This window comes from Oncorhynchus keta, unplaced genomic scaffold, assembly GCF_023373465.1.
Source record: "Oncorhynchus keta strain PuntledgeMale-10-30-2019 unplaced genomic scaffold, Oket_V2 Un_contig_15722_pilon_pilon, whole genome shotgun sequence".
NCBI classification, from domain to species: Eukaryota; Metazoa; Chordata; class Actinopteri; order Salmoniformes; family Salmonidae; genus Oncorhynchus; species Oncorhynchus keta.
The window spans coordinates 107-9862 of NW_026279474.1; the positions used below are offsets into that span (position 1 = coordinate 107).

At 46.0% G+C, this 9756-nt stretch overlaps 1 long non-coding RNA gene across 1 annotated transcript; it reads left to right on the forward strand.

Annotated features, from left to right (window-relative positions):
* Window positions 1-3245: 3245 nt before the first annotated feature.
* On the forward strand, window positions 3246-6355 carry LOC127919085 (uncharacterized). Its single transcript, XR_008101872.1, has 3 exons — window positions 3246-3374; window positions 4976-5045; window positions 6260-6355. It is a non-coding gene; the product is annotated as an uncharacterized LOC127919085 (long non-coding RNA).
* Window positions 6356-9756: the final 3401 nt, after the last annotated feature.

Consider the following 9756-nt stretch of genomic DNA (forward strand, 5'->3'; position numbering starts at 1 on the left):
TCTTTTAAGGGGGAGGGGGGGTGAGAAGGATTACTTTATCCTATCTGGGGTATTCCTTAAAGAGGTGGGGTTTCAGGTGTCTCCGGAAGGTGGTGATTGACTCCGCTGTCCTGGCGTCGTGAGGAGTTTGTTCCACCATTAGGGAGCCAGAGCAGCGAACAGTTTGACTGGGCTGAGCGGGAACTGTACTTCCTCAGTGGTAGGGAGGCGGAAGCAGGCCAGAGGTGGATGAACGCAGTGCCCTTGTTTGAGTGGCAAGACACAGTCAGAGCCTGGAGATACTGAGGTGCCGTTCCCCTCACAGCCCATAGGCAAGCACCATGGTCTTGGCGGATGCGAGCTTCAACTGGAAGCCAGTGGAGAGAGCGGAGGAGCGGGGTGGCGTGAGAGACCTTGGGAAGGTTGAACACCAGACGGGCTGCGAGCGTTCTGGATGAGTTGTAGGGGTTTTAATGGCACAGGCAGGAGCCCAGCCAACAGCGTAGTTGCAGTAATCCAGACGGGGGAGATGACAAGTGCCTGGATTAGGACCTGCGCGCTTCCTGTGTGAGGCAGGGTCGTACTCTGCGGATGTTGTAGAGCATGAACCTACAGGAAACGGGCCACCGCCTTGATGTTAGTTGAGAACGACAGGTGTTGTCCAGGATCACGCCAAGGTTCTTAGCGCTCTGGGAGGAGGACACAATGGAGTTGTCAACCGTGATGGCGAGATCATGGAACGGGTAGTCCTTCACCGGGAGGAAGAGCAGCTCCGTCTTGCCGAGGTTCAGCTTGAGGTGGTGATCCGTCATCCACACTGATATGTCTGCCAGACATGCAGAGATGCGATTTGCCACCTGGTCATCAGAAGGGGGAAAAAGGAGAAGATTAATTGTGTGTCGTCTGCATAGCAATGATAGGAGAGACCATGTGAGGTTATGACAGAGCCAAGTGACTTGGTGTATAGCGAGAATAGGAGAGGGCCTAGAACAGAGCCCTGGGGGACACCAGTGGTGAGAGCGCGTGAGTGAGGAGACAGATTCTCGCCACGCCACCTGGTAGGAGCGACCTGTCAGGTAGACGCAATCAAGCGTGGCCCGCGCCGGAGATGCCCAACTCGGAGAGGGTGGAGAGGAGGATCTGATGGTTCACAGTATCGAAGGCAACCGATAAGTCTAGAAGGATGAGAGCAGAGGAGAGAGAGTTAGCTTTAGCAGTGCGGAGCGCCTCCGTGATACAGAGAAGAGCAGTCTCAGTTGAATGACTAGTCTTGAAACCTGACTGATTTGGATCAAGAAGGTCATTCTGAGAGAGATAGCGGGAGAGCTGGCCAAGGACGGCACGTTCAAGAGTTTTGGAGAGAAAAGAAAGAAGGGATACTGGTCTGTAGTTGTTGACATCGGAGGGATCGAGTGTAGGTTTTTTCGTAGCCAGCGGTCAGGGATGAGTTGATGAGCGAGGTGAGGTAGGGGAGAAGGTCTCCGGAAATGGTCTGGAGAAGAGAGGAGGGGATAGGGTCGAGTGGGCAGGTTGTTACGGCCGGCCGTCACAAGACGCGCAGATTTCATCTGGAGAGAGAGGGGAGAAAGAGGTCAGAGCACAGGGTAGGGCAGTGTGAGCAGAACCAGCGGTGTCGTTTGACTTAGCAAACGAGGATCGGATGTCGTCGACCTTCTTTTCAAAATGGTTGACGAAGTCACCTGCAGAGAGGGGAGGAGGGGGTGGGGGGAGGAGGATTCAGGAGGGAGGAGAAGGTGGCAAAGAGCTTCCTAGGGTACAAACCAGCCAGGTTGTAGTTGGTCTAGTCTAATACAAACCAGCCAGGTTGTAGTTGGTCTAGTCTAATACAAACCAGCCAGGTTGTAGTTGGTCTAGTCTAATACAAACCAGCCAGGTTGTAGTTCTAGTCTAATACAAACCAGCCAGGTTGTAGTTGGTCTAATACAAACCAGTCAGGTTGTAGTTGGTCTAATCAGTGGTTGTAGTTACAAACAAAAACCAGCCAGGTTGTAGTTGGTCTAGTCTAGTACAAACCAGTCAGGTTGTAGTTGGTCTAGTCTAGTACAAACCAGCCAGGTTATAGTCGGTCTAGTCTAGTACAAACCAGCCAGGTTGTAGTTGGTCTAGTCTAGTACAAACCAGTCAGGTTGTAGTTGGTCTAGTCTAGTACAAACCAGCCAGGTTGTAGTTGGTCTAATACAAACCAGCCAGGTTGTAGTTGGTCTAATACAAACCAGCCAGGTTGTAGTTGGTCTAGTCTAATACAAACCAGCCAGGTTGTAGTTGGTCTAAAACAAACCAGCCAGGTTGTAGTTGGTCTAGTCTAGTACAAACCAGCCAGGTTATAGTTGGTCTAGTCTAGTACAAACCAGCCAGGTTGTAGTTGGTCTAAAACAAACCAGCCAGGTTGTAGTTGGTCTAGTCTAGTACAAACCAGTCAGGTTGTAGTTGGTCTAATACAAACCAGCCAGGTTATAGTCGGTCTAGTCTAGTACAAACCAGCCAGGTTGTAGTTGGTCTAGTCTAATACAAACCAGCCAGGTTGTAGTTGGTCTAGTCTAGTACAAACCAGCCAGGTTATAGTTGGTCTAGTACAAACCAGCCAGGTTGTAGTTGGTCTAAAACAAACCAGCCAGGTTGTAGTTGGTCTAGTCTAGTACAAACCAGTCAGGTTGTAGTTGGTCTAATACAAACCAGCCAGGTTATAGTCGGTCTAGTCTAGTACAAACCAGCCAGGTTGTAGTTGGTCTAATACAAACCAGCCAGGTTGTAGTTGGTCTAGTCTAATACAAACCAGCCAGGTTGTAGTTGGTCTAGTCTAATACAAACCAGCCAGGTTATAGTTGGTCTAGTCTAGTACAAACCAGCCAGGTTGTAGTTGGTCTAATACAAACCAGCCAGGTTGTAGTTGGTCTAGTACAAACCAGTCAGGTTGTAGTTGGTCTAATACAAACCAGCCAGGTTGTAGTGGTCTAGTCTAATACAAACCAGCCAGGTTGTAGTTGGTCTAGTCTAATACAAACCAGCCAGGTTGTAGTTGGTCTAAGTCTAGTACAAACCAGCCAGGTTGTAGTTGGTCGAATACAAACCAGCCAGGTTGTAGTTGGTATAGTCTAGTACAAACCAGCCAGGTTATAGTTGTCTAGTCTAATACAAACCAGCCAGGTTGTAGTTGGTCTAGTCAGTACAAACCAGCCAGGTTGTAGTTGGTCTAATACAAACCAGCCAGGTTGTAGTTGGTCTAAGTACAAACCAGCCAGGTTGTAGTTGGTCTAATACAAACCAGCCAGGTTGTAGTTGGTCTAGTCTAGTACAAACCAGCCAGGTTGTAGTTGGTCTAGTCTAGTACAAACCAGCCAGGTTGTAGTTGGTCTAGTCTAGTACAAACCAGCCAGGTTGTAGTTGGTCTAATACAAACCAGCCAGGTTGTAGTTGGTCTATCCAGTACAAACCAGCCAGGTTGTAGTTGGTCTAATACAAACCAGCCAGTTTGTAGTTGGTCTAATACAAACCAGTCAGGTTGTAGTTGGTCTAGTCCAGTACAAACCAGTCAGGTTGTAGTTGGTCTAGTCCAGTACAAACCAGTCAGGTTGTAGTTGGTCTAGTTCTAGTACAAACCAGCCAGGTTATAGTCGGTCTAGTCCAGTACAAACCAGCCAGGTTGTAGTCGGAGTCTAGTACAAACCAGCCAGGTTGTAGTTGGTCTAGTCTAGTACAAACCAGTCAGGTTTAATTGGTCTAGTCTAGTACAAACCAGCCAGGTTATAGTCGGTCTAATACAAACCAGCCAGTTGTACTGGTTAGTCTAGTACAAACCAGCCAGGTTATAGTCGGTCTAGTCTGTACAAACCAGCCAGGTTATAGTCGGATACAAACCAGTCAGGTTGTAGTCTGTCTAGTCTAGTACAAACCAGCCAGGTTAAAGTCGGTCTAGTCTAGTACAAACCAGCCAGGTTATAGTCGGTCTAATACAAACCAGCCAGGTTGTAGTCGGTCTAGTCTAGTACAAAACCAGCCAGGTTATAGTCGGTCTAGTCTAGTACAAACCAGCCAGGTTATAGGGTCTAATACAAACCAGTCAGGTTGTAGTCGGTCTAGTCTAGTACAAACCAGCCAGGTTAAAGTCAGTCTAGTCTAGTACAAACCAGCCAGGTTGTAGTTGGTCTAGTCTAGTACAAACCAGCCAGGTTGTAGTCGGAGTCTAATACAAACCAGCCAGGTTGTAGTCGGTCTAGTCTAATACAAACCAGCCAGGTTGTAGTTGGTCTAGTCTAGTACAAACCAGCCAGGTTGTAGTCGGTCTAGTCTAGTACAAACCAGCCAGGTTGTAGTTGGTCTAATACAAACCAGTCAGGTTGTAGTTGGTCTAGTCTAATACAAACCAGCCAGGTTGTAGTTGGTCTAATACAAACCAGCCAGGTTGTAGTTGGTCTAGTCTAGTACAAACCAGCCACTGGTCTAGTCTAATACAAACCAGCCAGGTTATAGTCGGTCTAGTCTAGTACAAACCAGCCAGGTTATAGTCGGTCTAATACAAACCAGTCAGGTTGTAGTCGGTCTAGTCTAGTACAAACCAGCCAGGTTAAAGTCGGTCTAGTCTAGTACAAACCAGCCAGGTTGTAGTTGGTCTAGTCTAGTACAAACCAGCCAGGTTGTAGTCGGTCTAGTCTAATACAAACCAGCCAGGTTGTAGTTGGTCTAGTCTAATACAAACCAGCCAGGTTGTAGTCGGTCTAGTCTAATACAAACCAGCCAGGTTATAGTCGGTCTAGTCTAATACAAACCAGCCAGGTTGTAGTTGGTCTAGTCTAGTACAAACCAGCCAGGTTGTAGTTGGTCTAGTCTAATACAAACCAGCCAGGTTGTAGTTGGTCTAGTCTAATACAAACCAGCCAGGTTGTAGTCGGTCTAGTCTAATACAAACCAGCCAGGTTGTAGTTGGTCTAATACAAACCAGCCAGGTTATAGTCGGTCTAGTCTAGTACAAACCAGCCAGGTTGTAGTTGGTCTAGTCTAGTACAAACCAGCCAGGTTGTAGTTGGTCTAGTCTAGTACAAACCAGCCAGGTTATAGTCGGTCTAGTCTAGTACAAACCAGCCAGGTTATAGTGGTCTAGTCTAGTACAAACCAGCCAGGTTGTAGTTGGTCTAGTCTAATACAAACCAGCCAGGTTGTAGTTGGTCTAATACAAACCAGCCAGGTTGTAGTTGGTCTAGTACAAGCCAGCCAGGTTGTAGTTGGTCTAGTCTAGTACAAACCAGCCAGGTTGTAGTTGGTCTAATACAAACCAGCCAGGTTGTAGTTGGTCTAGTCTAGTACAAACCAGCCAGGTTATAGTCGGTCTAAGTACAAACCAGCCAGGTTGTAGTTGGTCTAGTCTAATACAAACCAGCCAGGTTATAGTTGGTCTAATACAAACCAGCCAGGTTGTAGTTGGTCTAATACAAACCAGCCAGGTTGTAGTTGGTCTAATACAAACCAGCCAGGTTGTAGTTGGTCTAATACAAACCAGCCAGGTTGTAGTTGGTCTAAAACAAACCAGCCAGGTTGTAGTTGGTCTAGTCAGTACAAACCAGTCAGGTTGTAGTTGGTCTAATACAAACCAGCCAGGTTATAGTTGGTCTAGTCTAGTACAAACCAGCCAGGTTGTAGTTGGTCTAGTCTAATACAAACCAGCCAGGTTGTAGTTGGTCTAGTCTAGTACAAACCAGTCAGGTTATAGTTGGTCTAGTCTAGTACAAACCAGCCAGGTTGTAGTTGGTCTAAAACAAACCAGCCAGGTTGTAGTTGGTCTAGTCTAGTACAAACCAGTCAGGTTGTAGTTGGTCTAATACAAACCAGCCAGGTTATAGTCGGTCTAGTCTAGTACAAACCAGCCAGGTTGTAGTTGGTCTAGTCTAGTACAAACCAGCCAGGTTGTAGTTGGTCTAGTCTAATACAAACCAGCCAGGTTGTAGTTGGTCTAGTCTAGTACAAACCAGCCAGGTTGTAGTTGGTCTAGTCTAGTACAAACCAGCCAGGTTGTAGTTGGTCTAATACAAACCAGCCAGGTTGTAGTTGGTCTAGTACAAATCAGTCAGGTTGTAGTTGGTCTAATACAAACCAGCCAGGTTATAGTCGGTCTAGTCTAGTACAAACCAGCCAGGTTGTAGTTGGTCTAGTCTAATACAAACCAGCCAGGTTGTAGTTGGTCTAGTCTAGTACAAACCAGCCAGGTTGTAGTTGGTCTAATACAAACCAGCCAGGTTGTAGTTGGTATAGTCTAGTACAAACCAGCCAGGTTGTAGTTGGTCTAGTCTAGTACAAACCAGCCAGGTTGTAGTTGGTCTAGTCTAGTACAAACCAGCCAGGTTGTAGTTGGTCTAATACAAACCAGCCAGGTTGTAGTTGGTCTAGTACAAACCAGCCAGGTTGTAGTTGGTCTAATACAAACCAGCCAGGTTGTAGTTGGTCTAGTCTAGTACAAACCAGCCAGGTTGTAGTTGGTCTAGTCAGTACAAAACCAGCCAGGTTGTAGTTGGTCTAGTCTAGTACAAACCAGCCAGGTTGTAGTTGGAAATACAAACCAGCCAGGTTGTAGTTGGTCTAGTCTAATACAAACCAGCCAGGTTGTAGTTGGTCTAATACAAACCAGCCAGTTTGTAGTTGGTCTAATACAAACCAGTCAGGTTGTAGTTGGTCTAGTCCAGTACAAACCAGTCAGGTTGTAGTTGGTCTAGTCCAGTACAAACCAGTCAGGTTGTAGTTGGTCTAGTCTAGTACAAACCAGCCAGGTTATAGTCGGTCTAGTCTAGTACAAACCAGCCAGGTTGTAGTCGGTCTAGTCTAGTACAAACCAGCCAGGTTGTAGTTGGTCTAGTCTAGTACAAACCAGTCAGGTTGTAATTGGTCTAGTCTAGTACAAACCAGCCAGGTTATAGTTGGTCATTTAATACAAACCAGCCAGGTTGTACTTGGTCTAGTCTAGTACAAACCAGCCAGGTTATAGTCGGTCTAGTCTAGTACAAACCAGCCAGGTTATAGTCGGTCTAATACAAACCAGTCAGGTTGTAGTCTGTCTAGTCTAGTACAAACCAGCCAGGTTAAAGTCGGTCTAGTCTAGTACAAACCAGCCAGGTTATAGTCGGTCTAATACAAACCAGCCAGGTTGTAGTCGGTCTAGTCTAGTACAAACCAGCCAGGTTATAGTCGGTCTAGTCTAGTACAAACCAGCCAGGTTATAGTCGGTCTAATACAAACCAGTCAGGTTGTAGTCAGTCTAGTCTAGTACAAACCAGCCAGGTTAAAGTCTGGTCTAGTCTAGTACAAACCAGCCAGGTTGTAGTTGGTCTAGTCTAGTACAAACCAGCCAGGTTGTAGTGGTCTAGTCTAATACAAACCAGCCAGGTTGTAGTCGGTCTAGTCTAATACAAACCAGCCAGGTTGTAGTTGGTCTAGTCTAGTACAAACCAGCCAGGTTGTAGTCGGTCTAGTCTAGTACAAACCAGCCAGGTTGTAGTTGGTCTAATACAAACCAGTCAGGTTGTAGTTGGTCTAGTCTAATACAAACCAGCCAGGTTGTAGTTGGTCTAATACAAACCAGCCAGGTTGTAGTTGGTCTAGTCTAGTACAAACCAGCCAGGTTGTAGTCGGTCTAGTCTAATACAAACCAGCCAGGTTATAGTCGGTCTAGTCTAGTACAAACCAGCCAGGTTATAGTCGGTCTAATACAAACCAGTCAGGTTGTAGTCGGTCTAGTCTAGTACAAACCAGCCAGGTTAAAGTCGGTCTAGTCTAGTACAAACCAGCCAGGTTGTAGTTGGTCTAGTCTAGTACAAACCAGCCAGGTTGTAGTCGGTCTAGTCTAATACAAACCAGCCAGGTTGTAGTTGGTCTAGTCTAATACAAACCAGCCAGGTTGTAGTCGGTCTAGTCTAATACAAACCAGCCAGGTTATAGTCGGTCTAGTCTAATACAAACCAGCCAGGTTGTAGTTGGTCTAGTCTAGTACAAAACCAGCCAGGTTGTAGTTGGTCTAGTCTAATACAAACCAGCCAGGTTGTAGTTGGTCTAGTCTAATACAAACCAGCCAGGTTGTAGTTGGTCTAGTCTAATACAAACCAGCCAGGTTGTAGTTGGTCTAGTCTAATACAAACCAGCCAGGTTATAGTCGGTCTAGTCTAGTACAAACCAGCCAGGTTGTAGTTGGTCTAGTCTAGTACAAACCAGCCAGGTTGTAGTTGGTCTAGTCTAGTACAAACCAGCCAGGTTATAGTCGGTCTAGTCTAGTACAAACCAGCCAGGTTATAGTCGGTCTAGTCTAGTACAAACCAGCCAGGTTGTAGTTGGTCTAGTCTAATACAAACCAGCCAGGTTGTAGTTGGTCTAATACAAACCAGCCAGGTTGTAGTTGGTCTAGTACAAGCCAGCCAGGTTGTAGTTGGTCTAGTTCTAGTACAAACCAGCCAGGTTGTAGTTGGTCTAATACAAACCAGCCAGGTTGTAGTTGGTCTAGTCTAGTACAAACCAGCCAGGTTATAGTCGGTCTAGTCTAGTACAAACCAGCCAGGTTGTAGTTGGTCTAGTCTAATACAAACCAGCCAGGTTATAGTTGGTCTAATACAAACCAGCCAGGTTGTAGTTGGTCTAATACAAACCAGCCAGGTTGTAGTTGGTCTAATACAAACCAGCCAGGTTGTAGTTGGTCTAATACAAACCAGCCAGGTTGTAGTTGGTCTAAAACAAACCAGCCAGGTTGTAGTTGGTCTAATACAAACCAGCCAGGTTGTAGTTGGTCTAAAACAAACCAGCCAGGTTGTAGTTGGTCTAATACAAACCAGCCAGGTTGTAGTTGGTCTAATACAAACCAGCCAGGTTGTAGTTGGTCTAATACAAACCAGCCAGGTTGTAGTTGGTCTAATACAAACCAGCCAGGTTGTAGTTGGTCTAATACAAACCAGCCAGGTTGTAGTTGGTCTAATACAAACCAGCCAGGTTGTAGTTGGTCTAGTCCAGTACAAACCAGCCAGGTTGTAGTTGGTCTAGTCTAATACAAACCAGCCAGGTTGTAGTTGGTCTAGTCTAATACAAACCAGCCAGGTTGTAGTCGGTCTAGTCTAATACAAACCAGCCAGGTTATAGTTGGTCTAATACAAACCAGCCAGGTTGTAGTTGGTCTAATACAAACCAGCCAGGTTGTAGTTGTTCTAATACAAACCAGTCAGGTTGTAGTTGGTCTAGTCTAGTACAAACCAGCCAGGTTGTAGTTGGTCTAGTCTAATACAAACCAGCCAGGTTATAGTTGGTCTAATACAAACCAGCCAGGTTGTAGTTGGTCTAATACAAACCAGTCAGGTTGTAGTTGGTCTAGTCTAGTACAAACCAGCCAGGTTGTAGTTGTTCTAATACAAACCAGTCAGGTTGTAGTTGGTCTAGTCTAATACAAACCAGCCAGGTTGTAGTTGTTCTAATACAAACCAGTCAGGTTGTAGTTGGTCTAGTCTAGTACAAACCAGCCAGGTTGTAGTTGGTCTAGTCTAATACAAACCAGCCAGGTTGTAGTTGGTCTAGTCTAATACAAACCAGCCAGGTTATAGTTGGTCTAGTCTAGTACAAACCAGCCAGGTTGTAGTTGGTCTAATACAAACCAGCCAGGTTGTAGTTGGTCTAATACAAACCAGCCAGGTTGTAGTTGGTCTAGTCTAATACAAACCAGCCAGGTTGTAGTTGGTCTAGTCTAATACAAACCAGCCAGGTTGTAGTTGGTCTAGTCTAATACAAACCAGCCAGGTTATAGTT